The following is an 18,214-nucleotide window of genomic DNA, read 5'->3' as shown; positions in this document are numbered from 1 at the left end:
GGGGCAGAGGGCCGCAGAGATCCAGCCCTGGGTGGACTGGAGTCACGTGCTTTCCAACTTTACTTACCTTCCCTGAGACTCAGTTTCTTCATTCTAATCTCAAAGGATTGTTGTAAAACTTAAATGAGATTAAATAGGTAAAGCCTTTAATGTGCTTCGCTCATGTTAGGCTCTCAATAAATGCTACTTATTACCACATTCCATTCCTCATCCCTCCCTGCCTCCCCCTTCCTTTCTTCCCACCCTTCTTGCTTCCCTCTTTCTTTCTTTCTCCCACCCTCCCTTCTATTCCCCATTTCTATTTTCCTTCCCCCTATTTCACTCTCTAAGGCTCAGCTTCCAGAACCAGATGCTGTCTGGTGGGTTAGGGCAAGATGAGAAAATGCTGACCCCCTTGGGCTGCACAAATGTGGCAGAAGCCTTGAGCACAGCTCCCTGATCTCTGGGGGCAAGATCAAGGCACAATTACATTCGTGCTTTCTAATGGTACATGCAGGGTGGAAGAATGGAGATTGAAGGGCAAGACAGAAAGAGGGCTATTTGATTGTTCTCTCTTTCCTCCTCTAGATAAAAGTGAAATTCCTGTACTGGAGAACAAAAATACTCCCTCACAAAAAGAAGACAGTTAAAATTTACTTCCGCTGCAATGTAATAAAGGGGAAAATAACCCTCAACATCAGGAAATGACTACATGCTTTCCCCCTTTATATATGAAACCAGAGGTCCTTACTGTGGCTGGCTTATTCATCCCAAGCATTAATTTTCTATTATGAATAAAATTAATGAGTTTAGCCAATTTCTGGTGCTCGTAAAGTTGTGCTTTTCATCACCAAAGTTAACAGCCCTGAAGACACTTCCTTTTGGCAGGGTTCCCACAGAACTGGGACTGACTGATGCCACCCTCTGGGGCTCAGGGTAGACCTGTACCCCATCCTGATCCTCAGACACCAGATGCCTGCTTCTTCTTCCTTAAACCCACAATCTCCCCCATTTATTAGTCTTCCAGCTTAAAACTTAGCTTTCTCAGGAGCATTCCCTGATTGACCCTGAGCATTATGACCACCCTATGATGTCATATTCTTTTAACACTTACACAGAGTTTGTGACAGATGTAAGTCTGATGGGGGAGACAGCCAGTCTGATGGGCCCATGCTGAGGAACCACCGACCAAAACTCCTCACCCAGGGTAAGGTCAGGAAGGTTTTCGAAAAGATGTGCTATTGAAGTGTGTAGCGGGACACATGGCTATGGAAGTAGGGACTCCTCTGGGTCTGCTTTGTGTCTCTTCTTATAGTGCAGCTCTGTAGACCAAGGGCTGGCCATTCGCAGTCCACTGGCCAAATCCAGCCCATTGCCATTTTGGTAAATAAAATTTTATTGGAATACAGCCATGGTCATTCATTTATATGCTGCCTATGGCCACTCCTTGTTAGGACCGCCCCACTGAGCAGCTGCAGCAGAGATGGTGAGCCTACACAAGATATTTGCTGTCTGGCTCTTTATGGAATAAGTTTGCCCACCCAGCTCCAAGCTTGTTCTGCTGTTTGCAGTAAACCTTCCTGATGCTTGATCTCAACCAAAATATTCCTGTCCTCTGTATTGGGGAATTGAGTCTTGTTGTAGCTGAAGTTAAAGTGTTAAGAATTAATACAGTTATAAAATGTGAACACACAGGTTTGGTTGTCCAAAACTGTGTTTGGATCCTGGGTCAGGCTAGTCACTAATGACTGTATAATAATGATAATAGTAAATGAAGGAATGGTTTCTATTTGCTCAGCAACTATTATATGACAGGTTTTGGGTTGGGCTTTCAAAATACATTATTTCATTTAAGTTCTCACAAAAAAAATCTTGAATGTAGGTATTTTTATCCGCATTTTACAGATGCTGAAACTAAGGCTCAGAATAAGTGGTGAACTTAAGAGTCATGTTCACCTTCTAGGAAAAGCAGAGGATATACAAAACCAATAGCTTAAACAAAATTGAGTGTTTCCCCCACCCTCTTCCCACAATAGAAATCTGGAGATGAGCAAACATGGTAGATGATGTGGAAACTTCACCGATGGTTCTGTTCTGCATTCTTATCCCATTATTTTCCAGTTTTCAGTTCTCCTCATGGACCAAAACTCCTCTGGAATGCCACTTATCATGTTTATATTCTAGTTAGGAATGATGAAAAAAAGAGAAAAAAGCAAAAAAGGCATTTCCCTTCAAAGAGGACACAAAATCTTCTGTTTGCCGCTCTTGGTCAGACTTTAGTCACATGACCATAACTACCTGCAAGGGACGTGTAGGTTTTTGGCTGGCACACTGCTGCCCTGAATAAAATAGGGATGTGGTCTAGGAGAGGAGTAGAAGACTATTGGAAATGCTATTAGAAATATCTGTTCCTTCTGCCACGTTGGATCCCCAACTTCTGTGGACATAGCTCTTCCCACACAGAGAACACATGCCTCTATTCCTAAGTCATTCCCACCCCCAAATCTTGTCCAGTTACTGCACCTGGCTTAAAGATCCAGAACCTTTCAATGTTGTGTTATGGGCAGCCCTCTCCATCAGTTCCAGATGTGACTTCGTATAGCCTGGTGACCCATAAACTAAATGTCAGGCTACTTGTTCCTAGGCTACCCAATACATCAGTGTGGAGAAAGATAAAACAACCACAATTAAAAGCAAACCAGCCTTCCATTCAGGAGAGGGGGGAAGATTTGTAGAGATGACTGGTCCCCAGGGATGGTTAAATTCTTCTGGGCGGGGATGGTAGGGCTTGCTGCTTGGACAGTGGACTGAGTGGCTTCCTTGCCCAGCAGGTGTGGCTGCTCCTCTCCAGCTCGTGGGAGTGGCTCCTTGGATAGTGTGGTCTCTGGCTCTGCTTCAGAGAGCGTCCTCCCTCTTGATCATCCTCCTGCCTCCTTGGAATGGGGCATGGGAGAACTCGTCCTCCTAGGGATGCACAGTTTTAACACCTTGCAGTGTGGGGGGCAGGACCATGGAAGGGAACTGTTTTAGGGCTTTTGTAGTCTCAGGTTGTTGTACACTGGGCTTGAGGTTGTTTTAGAAATGTTCTCTCAAGACCCAGATTGGTTTCAGGTCTGTTTTCTTCTGAGCATTGTAATGTGCAAATAACTGTAACCACATTTCTTAGTGCCTAGATACCATTTTTTAAGCTGGACTATTCATGTTTTACTCCCTGGCCTCTGTAGCTTGGTCCATCCTCTTAGCTTGTAAATTAATGATGTCCACAGACCCTCATCTTCTGCAGAGAACTCTTAATAAAAGGGCTTGAAAAAGGCTTGGGGTCATAGTTTTATCTTCCATTAGAATTCCCACTTCACAGCCCCCCTTTAACCACTTCCCTTCAGGGTATAGCAGCATTCCGCTATTTTTTAGCTTCATGAAAACTCTTACTCAACTTATACAGGGCGAGCACGGACAATGCAGCATTCCCTTCCCACTCTGCTCATACACCAGCTAGCTCTAGCAGAAGTACACCTTTCTCTTGCAGGACTTTGTTGAAAGTGACAAGAGTGAGTCAAATCACACCAGCATCACTTTATTTCTCCCACTTCCCTTGCCCTAACTTCAGCAGGCATGCGGTCTAACTTCCCATGGTGCGGCAGCAGGCAGCCTTGACCAAACGCTTTCCCACTGCTTACAAGGGTTGCCTGCTTTCCGGGGAGTGGCTTCACTCTCCATGTGTGCCCGATTCCCTTCCCAGAACTCATGGTTCATTCTACATTCAGGTTCTATTACAGGTAGCACCCCTTGTCTGATAGCAAACTATCAGTGGGAAATGGCATCTGGCTCTTAATAGAGCCCTAAACTTGGGGTTTAAAAACCCAAGGGTTTAACTGGCACAGTGCTTGGGATCGTTCTAAGATTAAGCAGTAGAGGCAGCATGGAAGACCAGGGCTCCCTGACTCCCAATATAGTGTGGCTCTGTATGGTATTGCCAAAGCAAACTCGCCTGAGCTTCATTTTCTCTATCTGTAAAAGAGGCATAATCATTCTACTGCTTCATGGGGCTGTTTTGAGAATGAAATGAGATACGGTATAAAGTGTTATGAATATTTGACATTATCATTAATGTGTTTTCCCTTCTGGGAAACTGATTTGCATTTTAAGCAGAACTTTCAATGTCCAGTCGCAAAGGAATAATGTTAATGGGGAAAATTTCAGGCACCACACAGGCCAGGATTAGAAATGTAGGACATAAGCAGCAACTTCCACCCCCTTTCCCATCATCCTTTATAATTTCCTCCTTCTTATTTCCTTCCCCTCCAAAATCCTTTCTTCAGCCTCTGCCCTTTCTCCCCACCATGACTCTGAGCAGGTAGATAGCCTGGTATGTTAGGAGGTCTCTACATGAAGCACCGTTTTTGCTATGAGCCAGAAGGTCAGGAAGGAATCAACAGCCCCTGTGTCCCTGGGACTAGGAGGCTTTTCTTGTGGAAGCTGGCACAAAGAACATGGGTACTCCCTCCTCTCCAGCCCCTCCCAACCCCCCCTCCCCCCGCCCCGGGGAGCACTATAGCTGACCAGAGCTGCCTCTGCATTCCACAGAACGGATAGTGCCGGGGTGCCTGACCACATACATCCTCTCTGCCGAGCCCTGGCTAGCTCGCAGGCTGCAGGGAGGACCCAAACATGCCATATGGGGGGACATTGTGAAGATGTCATTAGCAGGTTGGGAAGGTTGAAATTCTGGTTGTGGGAAAGAAGGAAGCTGGGAGTCGTGTAGGTTGTGGGTGGCCTATAGATGCAGCTAAGTGGGAGGAAAACCCCGCATCGCCCTGGGCATCTCCTATCTAGTTGGGATCTGTCCTCAGGGGGCATGGTGTAGGAGCCTTTCATTATAGCAAGGAACCTCATGCCTAGACCTGGGAAAGCATTTCCTCGGTATGGGAATTAAAACCAACCAATATACTAAGTAAGCACTATTTAGGAAGAACATAGTGTCATTTTCTAAATAAATTAGTTCTTTTTCCTAGTGATTAAAAATAAAATGCCAAAGGTACAAAGAAGAAAATAAAATTCACTGACTCCTATCACTGAGCGATAACCACTGTTGCCATTGTGCCTGTGGCCTTTCTGACTTTTTCCACAGATACGTATACAGAGGGAGAAGTAAATCATTTGGTAGTCATGGAGTCATATCCTCTTTAAAGTGCAAATCTGCTTTCCTCCCTCCTTAGTTTTTTTGTTGGGGATGTCTGTCTTGGTCAGCTAATAGACCCATGTGGATCTTTAGCTCTAGAATCTTCTACTTTTGTAAACAGAGTTAGTTTGTAGGGGTAGTAGAGTTGTTAAGCTGTGTGGGATAGCCTGAGCTTTGATTGGAAAGGCTCTCCTAGGGCTTCCTTTGTCTAACTGTGAGGCATCCTGAGGGCTCCTGGCCCCACACCTGTGAATGTCCTGTTAAGTAAGTGAGTACAGGCCTGGCCCCTACTGAAAGGGTTGGGGTGGGGGGTGGGAGCAGAGCTGATGCTGTTCACCCATCCAAGCACATACCTGTTGATGGGGCGGAGGAAGTGTTTGTGAAACAGCACTGTGGGAGCTCTGGGACAGCACCCTGAGCAAGTCTCTGCAATGGCTCTGGCATGCAGTTACCGGCAGCCACCTGCGTTTCATGGGGCCAAAGCCTATGGACATCGGGCTGGAAGCCAGACGTCTGATTCTTTTTTTCCTTTGGCATTCACTGCCCCAGTGCATCCTGGTGTCTTGGCCCACATACCTAATCAATCAACAATTCACCCTCTTATTGCCAAAGTAATTTAGCTAAAATGGAGACTGAACGTGGTCACTTCCTTGCTTCAAAGCCTTCAATAGTTCCCCAGCACCTAACCAAAGTTCTTATTCTGAAGGGAGGTTTTTGAAACCCTTGTAGCCTGGCTCCAAGACCTCCTGCAACCCATAGCCCCCAGGGAACCATCTGCTGCCAAGAGGGACTTCCCCAAACTGGACTGCTTCTCGCCTTCATGCTTTTCTTCTGCTTAGGATGCCCTCTTGGCCTCTTCTGGTCAACTCCTCGCCATACTTGAAGACTTGGCTCAAGCACCCCCCTCCAGGGAGCCTTTCCAGCCCATTTCTTCCCCCTTCACCCCAGCCACAAAGCCCTGCATGCAAATCTCTGAAGAATGTCTGCACCAACACTGACACTGTGTGCCGCTGGCTGTGTGTGTCTGTCTCCCATGAGGTCTGGGTCCCTTGATTTTGTGTCTCTGGACTTGGCAGTGTGCTGTATATGGAATTGGTACTCAGTGCATTTCCGTTGAATTGGGGATCAATGGGATCATCATTTTCTCTAACCTTTGGCTTGGAGGTTGAGTCAATGTGCTCATGGGGGAGAGTTGGGGGAACAGGGACAAGTCTAGTGACCAAGGAGTGCTGGGTCTGGGTGTGCTTGTCTGCCACTTGCCAGATGGTGGTTTCTTCCAGGTCAGCAGCTTTGGAGCCCTGGGAAGTCAAGACCACTGTGACGCCTGGCTGCACTTGGCAGTGGTTGGTGCACTGCCTAAAGCTCTACCACATAGTCCACAGATTCAAACTCCAGCTTTGGCTTCCCGTGCAGCTGGTGTATGTGACCTTGGGTGAATCACTTTGCTTTCCTGGGGCTTGGGTTTCCCATATCTAAAATTAGCTGTGAAGTGATTGGACCTTGGTAATGGCACAAAAACTTCCTTGCTGTCTATGGATCAGACCTAATATTGATTATACCACTTAGTTTAGGAGTTTTTGCCCCCACTCAAAGGCAAACACCTCAATTTGTTCAAGTGATAGAACATGTCCTACACAGTCAAGGAAAAACCATGTTCCTTTGACATTCTCCCAGTTTTGATATTCTGTGGCTCTGAGCTCACTCTGTTTGGAGAATTGCCTAAAAAGCAGAGGCTTGGGGAAAGGAGAGAAGAAAGAAGTAAGGAAGGTAATTCCTCTGGTCCACTAAACTTTGGCGGAACCAGGGCCTTTGAGTCACAAGCAAGGGCCTCCCTCAAGGGCTCATAAGGAAAGCCAAAGTGACGATTTCACAAGCCAAGGCAAGGCTCCTTTCTTTCTCTGTAACAGGCCCTTACCTGGGGGGAACATAGCTAGGAAGTTAGGCTCCATACCTCAGAACCTTGTCCCCTCACCTTTCCCCCCTTCTCCTACCCTCCTACTCCACAGCCAAAGATGCTGGGTTAAGGGATGAAGCCTCCCTGGTAGGCCTTCACACGGGGGGTTTCTAGACCTCTTCAGGACATTTACAGCCACGAAAATTCTGGAATCTCTTGTCAATATTTCACAAAGTCTAATAAAAATTGAGCTTAGATCTGCGTTAAGGCTGCAAAGGTTAACTGAAATGTCAGACTTTAATTCTGGCTTGAATTGTAGCAACTTGGTGTGCTTATTTCATACCTAATGGCAACCCTAATGAGCACTTATAACATCCATTGAGTTGTTTAAAAAAAAAAGGAAGACAAAGCAATAAAGATAATCCAGTAAACAATTCTTTGCAAAATCAGGCAGACATAGTAAAAAATAAAGGGTCTGGAATAATTGGGAGGAAAGACCTGGAAGCCACAGGCTCATCTGTCATCTGAGAAGTGAGGAACCTGCACATAGGACAGGTCACCCCAGGCCGATGGGGTGGGTGGGACCCCACCTTTGTGGTTTTTCCTTGACTGTGTAGGACATGTTCTATTGCTTGAACACATCGAGACATTTGCTTTTTGGGGTACAAAGACTCCACTGAGCAGTGCAATCAATGTTGGGTCTGACTCTTGAGCAGTAAGGATATTTTTATGCCATTACCAAGGTCCAGTCCCTTCCCAGGTTGATGAAAAATGCCCCAATGCCTTTTTGGGGAGTGTGCTCTAATGAAAACATCATTTTGTAAGGGTGTTCCATTCTGCTAATGCCCTGCGCTCTCTCTGCAAAGGTTCCAGAGTGTGGTTTTCACAAGTCTGGTGTGAGGGCAGGACTGGTAGCCTGAACCCTGCTAAGGATGAAACAAACAAAAAAAGCCTGCTACCAAATGTATGAATGTTCCACACTGGCAGTAGGAGCTGACTGGAGTAAAGTGTATTCTATCCACTTACGAAACCACCTCCTGCATGATGGGGTCTGTGCTGAGTGGTGAGGGTGTAGAGATGAACCAGGATGCCAGGTGCCATTGGGCATTGCAAAGATATGTGCACAGCTAAAATCATAACAGGCACAGGGTGCCTGGGTGGCTCAGTTCGTTAAACATCTGCTTTTGGCTCAGGTGGTGATCCCAGCGTCCTGCCTCAGGCTCCCTGCTCAGCTCTGCCCTCCCTCCCATGTTCTCTCCCTCTCTCTCTCTCTCAAATAAATGAATAACATTTTTAAAAAAATAAAATAAAATCATAACAGGCACACAGTAAAGACTCAGAAAACATTTTTGGATGAGTAAAGAAGTAAAGACAATGAGTGTTATATTTGCTGTGTAGACAGCAGTATTAGCATGTTCTGGAAGGTGCTATCATTGCTCATTTGGGAACCAGAGAAGATCCAGGAAGTTGTGAATTAAAAAACTCAGTGGGTAGTGAACCTGAGAAGGCACTCCAGGTTGAGGGCACTGCCTGGGCAGAGACACAGTTTTGGGAGGGTGTGGGATGTGTGGTCTGTTGTATCAGGCTCAGAGTCCATGTGTGTGAAGCAGCTGGGGGCAGATGTGGAGGAGAAATGAAGGCTGGGGCTGCCCTGTAGCAGGCACTGACTGCCAGGGAAGGATGTTCTATCCCTACTGCAAGGGACCTGGAGTCCCTAGAGAGGCCCACTCAGATCTCTGCCTAACTCTGTTTGGTGTTAAGTTTGAGGACAGAGGGGACTGGATTGTTCAGGCCCCATGTTCTCTGGCCTCTGAGTCCCTCCCATGCCTGCCCATGTATAATCTTAGGAGAATCAGGGAAAAAATGTGACTTGGGTCCTGGCTGGGAACCCCCTCCTCAGCCGCAGAGAGGGAGGAATCTCTGGGTGTGAGGATATTAAAGTGCCAACAACCCACCCTCAGCTTGGTTCTGTTAGCTTGGGTCAGGGAAGTCAGCCAGAAGGTTCTTCTCAGGGGCCAGGTTAGAGTGAGCGGCAGAAGCATGGAGGCTGTGCTTGCCAGCTGGGAAATAACCACAAGACAGAAGCATCCTCAGCTGAAAGGAAGGAGGGGACTAGTGTTTGTTGAATGCCTACTTGCAACCAGGGACTAGGCTGAGCAGTTTAAGTAGGCTATTTTATTTTGATGTTTGTAACAAACTGTGTGGTTTGCTCTTATTTTACAGATATGGCAACTGAGGCTCAGAGTATTTAAGCATCTTGTCCTGAATCATGTTGTTAATAAGTAAAGGTGCAGGGATTTGAACCTAGTTACCTACCTGCAGGTTCAGTGTACTTCCTGCTCTGTTCCCCTCCCCTCCTTACTGACCATATTGGCTTGAGATCTGAATGTGGTCCCACTTTGAACCATGTGTAACCTCGGGAGATTTGTCCAGGGCATGAGGAGGGCTCTTCCCCTTCTCTCTTGCCCCCACCTCCACAGCTGGATCCCTATAAGAAGATGGCTACTTCTCAGGTCATCTACAAGTTGAGGTCACTGCTATTGTTCCTTTCTTTCCCCTCTTATCCACTACACTGACAGTGCAATACCCCCTTGACCTGTTTGAAGTTTGCTTATACTTTGCTCAGCCCTGGTGAGTGGCTACTGGTGGAATTTAAGCACACAGAGGACTCCAGGACTAAAGGGGCACAGAGGAAAGATATTCACAAGTCTGAGGTTGGGATTTGGTGGCTTCATCTTCTTTGTGGATTCAGCTTTGGAACTAGATCTTGCTGTTCTCTGGACTCCCTGATGAGCTGTTTCTCCTGCTGAGGTGGAATTCTTCCCCCCAGTGCCTAAGGGGGGAAGCACAGAGGCTTCCAGGGAACAGAATAGCAGCTGGAATGGTGCCATAGAGTGATTATCCAAATGGTGACCCGAAGCTGGGTGAGGAGGCGAGGCTGTAGGTGCCTCCACTCTGCTGGTGGCTCCTTGCTGAGATAAGCACAGTCTGCAGCCCCTCAGCTGCCCATGGAGGCAGCTTAATGCATTCCCATGATTGCAGGGGGCTTCCTTGCCAAAGAGATGTTATTCCCCATGAGCCTGAGGTCTCTCAGTGCCTTAGTGCTCAGAGAATTATAGCCAGCAATCTCCATCTCAGTTCACTGGAGAAGGAAGCAGTGGGCACCTCAGTACAATTAACTCTGTGCTGTGATTAAGTGGATCCCAATGAAACTCTTCCCTGCAGGACAGCTGCCAAGGGCTGGAATCACATAGTAATTTATTCCTGTGGTTAAGTATCTGCCCTCATTAGAACTCAAGCTTACTGAGAAGGGGCCACTAGGAGCTATTTGCTCTCAGTAATATACTTAGTGAGGATGAAGATACCTTGTGCTTATTAGGTGACCATGAGCTGGGAGGGAAAGGTATGGAGGACAGGGCAAAGGGGAGGCAGGGAAGCCCACAGTTAGCAATGCATCCCCATAGGAAGATGCAGCAAGGGAGAGCATCCTGAAGGCAGAGACTGGTGTATGCTGGCATTAGTACCAACTAACCAACTGCTGGGGCATCTTGGGTGTCTTTTAGCCAATTGGGGCCTCAGCTTCCTCATCTATAAATAGTGGATTTTGAATATTTACAGATTTTATCAGTTCTGACATTATGAAACCTGGTAGCCTTTAGAGAAAAGACATCTTGTCGTCATTATTTTATCATAATTGATCTTTGATCTTTTTTGGTTGGGAGAGACTATAGATAGAGAAGAACAACCTCGGGACGCCTGGGTGGCTCAGTCGGTTAAGCGTCTGCCTTCGGCTCAGGTCATGATCCCAGGGTCCTGGGATCGAGCCCCGCGTCGGGCTCCCTGCTCGGCGGGAAGCCTGCTTCTCCCTCTGCCTCTGTCTCTCTCTCTCTCTCTGTCTCTCATGAATAAATAAATAAAATCTTTAAAAAAAAAAAAAAAAAAGAGAAGAACAACCTCAGTGAAAAAGCTGAAAGGCTAGTGGAAAAGTAAGTTTAATTGATCCTCTGTGATTCCAGGGACCCAGGGAGACTTTTATTTCAGTGTTTTGATTGTGTATGTCTCCTCTCAGAGTAGAGATGAACAATGACTGTGCACTTTTAAGAGATTATGCCTAAGGACGAAATTGGCAAGAGGGGTAGGGAACTGTCCAGCAGAGAAAGCCCCTGAAACCACGAGGGACAATTCCATTTCAGATGATTCCGTTCTTACATTGTGCTTCACAATGTGCCAGATGCCAAGGAGGGAGACCAGAGAACACTGACCTTGTCCTTAAGGAGCTTACACTCAGGAAAGGACATTAGGCACAAACACTGGAACATCTAATACTTTGTTCTCAAAAAAAGAAACTCAGTAGCGGAGGAGTTCAGAGAACAGAGAGGAAAGTGAGCTGTAAAGACCTGAGGGGGGTTGGGATTTGCAGTGGGCTTTAACCATGACTGGATATAATTTAGTGGCATATTGGGGGAATTTCAAGCAGAAGGGATGGCATGGGCAAAAAGGGGTTTGTAATCTTTGCAAAGAGGAGGGGAGGGAGTGGTGAGGAGGAAGGACAGGGAGGAGGAAAAACGGAGAGGAATATTGGAAAGGAGGAAGGGGGGAAGGGAGAAAAAGAAATCAATATGGAAGGAGACTCTGAAGACAAGCCAGTGTGCAGGCCCATGTGCTTCTCAGGCACCACTCCAAGCTGTGTGCTTGGAATTTAGTCTGTGAGGAGAGCGGAATATGGGGAAGAGAGAGACACAGAGAGGAGAAAAGAGGAAGGCATTTCACACTGAGAAGGGGGGAAAGCCCCTAATGAAGCAAATGTTCCCAAGAGGGCCCTGACCTCTCCTGCACTTAGGAGAAAGTACCCCCACAAACAGCGATGAGTTCAAGATTTAGGAGCCTGAGCCATTAGGAGCCACTGAAAATGTGCTAAGCCTCCCTTTCCCTCTTCCCTGCTGAATCCATCCTCCCTGGGCAGCCTTCCTCAGCTGTTGGATCACTTTTCCCTTGGTGTAAACTTCATGGTCCATGACTTGAAGATTGAAAGTTGGACAAAGGGGTGTCAGCTGCCTCCAGGAGAATGTCTACTCTTTGGGGAGATATAAGAACACCTGCACTGCTGTACCCCCTCTCCAGCACCCAAGGACATAGGGCTGGCCTCCTGCGCTCTCCTTCCTCTCTGTGGGGAAGTTCCTTGGAGCCCACCCGTTTCAGCATTCTTATTGCCTAAGCTCCCATGCCAGCAGCATCTTCACTCAAAGCTTAACTATTTCATTTTTCACTCAATTGTTTAGACTTGGCTTGTTTTCTTATTTCTTAGCCCCTTTAAATGGGCAGGCATCTGCACCTGGACAGTTGCCTTCTTTCACCCTTACACTGGTCTGAGAGGAGGGTTTTGTGCTAGAATGAGATTTTGTTTAATATCCCCCGCAGCAAAATGCATTAGGCTATTTCTGTGGTGGAGTTTCCCTTCCCCACAATGATCTCCTTATTCCGCTCCCACCTAGAAATTGAGGGAAGAAATGGGGTGGGAGATAGAGCTTTTAGAAAGATACTCTTCAGATAAGACAAAGGCCTTTTATAGCAAGCAATGGCTATTGGAATTGTTTCCTTTTGTTATTTATTGCTGGGGCTTTCACATAGGAGTTCATCCCACACTGTCAAGTCTTTAGTGTATCAAGTAACAGTTGGGACCAACTCCCTCCTGCTGAAATGCGAGAATAATAATCTTTCATAGTGAGACAGATTTAGGTTACATTCTGTGAGAAATTCCAAAGTGTCAAGAATCGATTTCCTTTGGTGCACTTTATTGGGGAGAGGGGCTCCCCAAAGACCCCAGGTGGAGAAGGATGGTTGATCCATCTAGAACACATTAAAACGAGTATAGGTTGAAGGTACTGGTGGCCTGGACAAAGTGACCCCTAAATCTCTGATTTTATGACATTTCCATCTCTGGCTGAATACAAGTTACCACTCCTCCCTCCATGCTGCCCTGGAGAGCTGGGGACTGTTTTCTCCTTTCTGAAAGAGAAGGGAAACCTCCATTATGAAAACCAATTGATACAATTTGAACCTGCATGCAATTAAAAACTAAATTAAGCAGGTTCATAAAATCTAACCTTCTGGTTTAAGAAGCTTGATTCTGGAAGTGGCTGCTCAGACTCTGGCTGAAGGGTGGTGGTGGGGAGTGGGGCAGGGGGAAATTCACAGCTATCAGGAGAGGAAGTCCTGTTATTCTCCACCACTTCTGTCCAAATGGGTTTTGTGGCCATCTGACCCAGGGTTGTCGAGTCCCCTGCAGTGCGGGTGTAGGGGGGAGGAACGGCAGGTCACACAGGTCACTGCAGGCTCACCTGATGGATGCCCATCTCTGAAGTCTGTGCCTGGCTGGAGAGGTGGGGGGCCATACCTACAGCAGACCTAACAGTGGTGTTTACAGCCAAGTCTTGGTGTTCCTGCCCCACTTCCCATCCTTCATTACTGCCCACTGTTGACTGGGTACCACAGCAGGATAGGATGACACACACATTGCAGTTATAGGCTGTGATCTATCATGTTTCATCTGTGTATCTGGGGGAAAAAAACTTCAAAAATTGAGAAATCCTACCTTGACTCTAGAGAGTTGAATGGAATTGAGGGACAGGCAACATCAGAATGTATATATTTTCAGTTACATATACATACCTCATTTCAAAAAGATTTGATGAGGCTGGCAGGATGGAACTTAGAGAAGACAGCCTCCACCTGTGAGGAGTTGTCATTTCAGTGTTTATGACCAAGCAAATCCTAAGCGATGGAAGAAGAGATGGGAGGAACTGGCAATCCTGCCTCTTTAATTAGGGTAAAAGGAAACCAGCCCCAAGGAATTTGATGAAAATCTGGCTGAGTTAGGAGACAGGCACTGCAGCATGGACAAGCCAAAGGAAATGTAGGCCAATAAAGATCCAAGACAAATTATAAAGGAGGGCTTTTGCATTCCTGTAAATAGACATTTGGTTAATTTACCGCAAAGGGCAAAAGTTGAAAATTGGTATGATTTTTATCTAAATGTACTTATATGTTTATGTTCTTCTAAATATTCTTTAAACTATATGTCTGATACTAGTGTAACTTTCTTTAATTGTATTTAATTAAGCTAACTGCCTCAATTTAGTTTTGGAAATAAATAACATACATCTGAAATAGTATCCTTTCACATTTTTGCTTGGTTGTTAAGAAATGTGTTTTTATATGGCAGCTGTATTCCATTAGAAGAGCATGCTGGCTGCTGGGATGCTTGAACCAGGGCATCTCGACTCTTGGAGGCCTCGCATGCAGTTCATATTATGAAGTGACCACCCAGACGTTAACGTTAAACAGCTAGCATTGAGTGTGTCCTCATGAAATGCAGTGCCTCACCTGCTGCAGCCCATGGCTGGCTCCCTACTCAGTCCCGTTATCCTTTCTTTCTGTTTTGGGACTATGTAGTCTTGTGTTTCAGGGTAGCTGACCTAACCCATGGGGCAAGTCAGTCATGGTCACATTTCCCTAATAAGTCGTTGGCTTACAAAAGGGTAAGAGCATGGGACACAATCTTGGCCAAGGAAATAAAAGGGAAGGTAAGGTTGAGAAGCACCTGAGAAAGATTCCTTGAAAAGAGACATAAGGCAGAGTGCGTCTCTTCTTCCTCTGGATGTGTCCTGCTCAGCTGTGACACCAGGACAGTAGCAGCTGTGTCCACGGGGGTGGGGGGGGAACACCTCAGTGAAGATGGATTCAACACAGTGAGGGTGGCAGAGTGAAAAGTTGGAAAGAACCGAGGTTCTTAACGACATTGTTGAGTCATTCACTTAAAAGCCCTGGAATTTTTCTCCCTATAACTATTTGTTTTGTGGGTTAATAGATTGCCTTATTTGGGGTGGGCTTGTTAGTTGGGATATTTTATACCCATAGGTAGTCATGCATCTATTTCTTAAGCCAACAATCTTATAAAGTAAGTATTACTATTATATTCATTTTGTTGGTGAGTAAATTGACTTGGCTCAGAATGGCCAAGTCGCTTGCCCAGGGCCACACAGACAGGAAGTGCCGGAGGTGAGCTCACGTCACTCCAGAGCCATTGCTCCTGACTGTTAAATTAACCAATAAACCTGCTCTGGTCACTTATCTAAGGGGGCCTCTAGAATGCTAGCTGGACAAACTGGAGCCTACTTGAGGTGGGTCTCACCATATGGTCGGTGGTCAGACGCTGTCCTTCTGTCCTCTTCCTCTGGCCAGACAGTAACGGTAGCAGGAACAGCATTTTTTATTGCAAAGGGGACAATTTATATCTTTCATTTCATCACACCCTCTATCAGTGGGCAGTCAGACTCTAAAAATCAATCCCACACTGACTCAGTACCCCCCAGAGATGCATTTGACAATCGGAACTATGTCCAAACTATAGGCTGAACAAGGGCAGTGACATTCCAGAGAGCCTGTGGGTATTTATTCAGTTATTTATTTTGAGAGTCAGCCAAATTTCTTTCTGCCCCTGTCTGGCGAATCCCTACCCCTTTACCTTGGTTTGGGGGAGGTGTGAGCTAATGACATGGTCCCGCTTGTTCCCCTAGCCTCCAGGTGGCCTCAGCTCCTAAAGTGGACCACATGATCACACTAGTGGTTCGATCCCATCTGGACCCAGCAGTGATCGGGACACAGCTGGTTTATGGGTCACTTTGTCAAAATGTTCCAACCTCCAGTGTCCCCTTTCCTGCAGCCAGGAGAACATTGCTATGGAAAGTGCCAGGGGCATCCAGTGGGCATTGGCAGCTTCCAGGACTTGGGAATAGAACCAAGGGGAGGAGTCCCAGCAAAGAGGAGAACAGAAGGCAGAGAGAATAGACAGATGGAGAGGAACGTTTGAGAAGGACAGTCAGGGAAGGAGAAAGACTAGCTCAATAATAATAATGACAATAATAATAGTAATAATAACAGTAGCTTCATATCTGTATTTTCAGTGTTTTCAGAGCACTAATTGGAAGCTCACAAAACCCTATGATATGTGCTGAGTCAATATAATAATGAACATGTGAGAGCAATGACCATAGCTCCACTGCTTTGGAGTCATTATTTTGTGCTATCACTTTACTAATTACTTACATCATCACATTTGATCTTTATAACAACCTGTGAAGTTCCCCCAATTGTTCCCCTTTTGCAGATGAGGAAATTGAGACGCAGAGGGGTTAAGCGAGTTTTGCAAGGTCATATATAGCTAGTAGGCATGAGAACCTGGGATAGAACACAGGTCTACTGGCTCCAAATCTAATGAGCTCCCAGCTAGCCCTGAGAGATGGCCCAGGACCTGAGCCCCTTGGCTGGGCATCGAGATAAATTTGCCTCTCACACCCAGAAGCTGGTAGAAATACCAGGGAGGTGCCCCTTTCATTAGGAGACAGAGAGATGAGTCCCCTACCAGGATTGGCTTGTGGAGCCGTTTATTAACTTTCTGGGCACTTTGCTGACAGTGCAATTTGCAGAGCTGTTAACAGCAGTGAAACACTGGTGAGTGTCAAGACACAACAGGAAGATGAGGAGTGAGAGGAGGCTGCCAGCCATTCCAGTTGCCCTTTGCTGGGATTAATGAAGCCTGTGTGCTGTCCTGATGTTGACAATTCCCAGAAATGTCAGGTGCCACCTGGACTGTCTTGTGAGCTTGTCAAACTCCCTTCTGCTCTCCTCCATTTCTGCCGACACCAGTCACTGGGGGAAACACGGGCACACCCTTAAGCCTCCCCTTTCTTCCCATGCTTGAGTTTGGGGCTCTGCTGGTCATTCAGACACAAGTTTTGTAATTCTGGACCCAACTCTGAATTCAGTTCCTGGACCTTTAATACCGTGCTTTCATGGCCCATGTTACTTTGTACAGTAATTGTGGAGAACAGCTCAACTCCATAACGAGGACAAATTTTATTCTAGCAACTGAATCTCAGTTAAAGTCACCACAAGCTATTTATTGATGTTTTTAGAAGACAAACGTGAAAGAACATGCACCAACAGAGACAGCTTGAGCTGAACCACTAAGCCTCGCCCATCCTGGCTCTTATGTGTGTGGGTTTTGAAGACCGATTGAGCTGGGGGACCTGTCTTTCCTAGGCACAGGGTGGCGAAGCCAGCAGAGGAGCTGAGGGAAGGAAGCAGAAGCGGATGGAGACTTTCTCCATTCTCAGCTCCAAGAGGGCAGGTCTGGTGCGTCCATTCTGCTGTGTTTGAGCACTTTTCACTCATCAGTTGCTCTTCTCAGTTTTGGGAAAAAAGCAGCATTTGGGATACAGGACCTGATATCCAAGAGCTCCTTCTGGTGGCAGAGGTGGCCACGTAAATAAGTTCATTTCAGGAGGAAAAGGCTGTGACAGAGACGTGAGGAGAATGTTTTGCCAGGAAAGAGAGGAGTGTCTGCCAAGGCCTTCCCAGAGGGTGCCGCTTGGGTGGACAGGCTCGGGAGTGGGATTCTCCCTGTGGAGGGGTACGGAAGGGGCAGCATGATGTACCGGGAAGAAGACAGTTTAAATCTGGTTCTGATAGTTCCTTACTGTGAGAACTTGGGCATGCTAATTAATTGTCTAAGCCTTAATCTTCTCATCTGTGAAATAAGGATAATGATGCCCATTTTACGTAACTGTGGTTAGGACAGAATATGAATGAGGATTAATCTACATGAGGTTATTTCTGTGGATGTTGGTTTCTCCTTTAAATTCCTGGGGCTTGGGATTTTCAGAGAAGAGGAGGCCATGTTTGGAAAAGGCCACAGAATGTTTCTGTCTGGAAAGGGTGTGTACTGAGAAGGGTCAAGGACTTTGGGTCTGGGATAGTTATTCCTGCCATCTTCCCCAGATCGGACTCTGCTTCTCACCAATGCACTTGCACAGGGTGTTAAATTCTGTGCTTGACTGGTATGTATGCAGGATCTTAAAACTGAAGTTATATCAGAAAAATTAAGATTCTGCAGATACGGCAAAGTGCAGAAACTAAAAATACTCCAGGAAGGCAAATGCACAAAGTTTATCACATAACACAGTAGCAAGTTCCAGGGGCCCTGGCTTTCTGGGCTTAAAGTGTTTTGTGAATCAGGCAGAAGCCAGACACCAGGTGACTCTTGGACCCCATTCCATGAGTAGGTAATCAGGTCTGAGTGGGGCCCAGGAATCTGTATTCAC

The sequence above is a fragment of the Leptonychotes weddellii genome, chromosome 11 (genome assembly GCF_054177405.1).
Source record: "Leptonychotes weddellii isolate Sample4059 chromosome 11, ASM5417740v2, whole genome shotgun sequence".
NCBI classification, from domain to species: domain Eukaryota; kingdom Metazoa; phylum Chordata; class Mammalia; order Carnivora; family Phocidae; genus Leptonychotes; species Leptonychotes weddellii.
Note: the sequence above shows the minus strand (reverse complement) of the source record.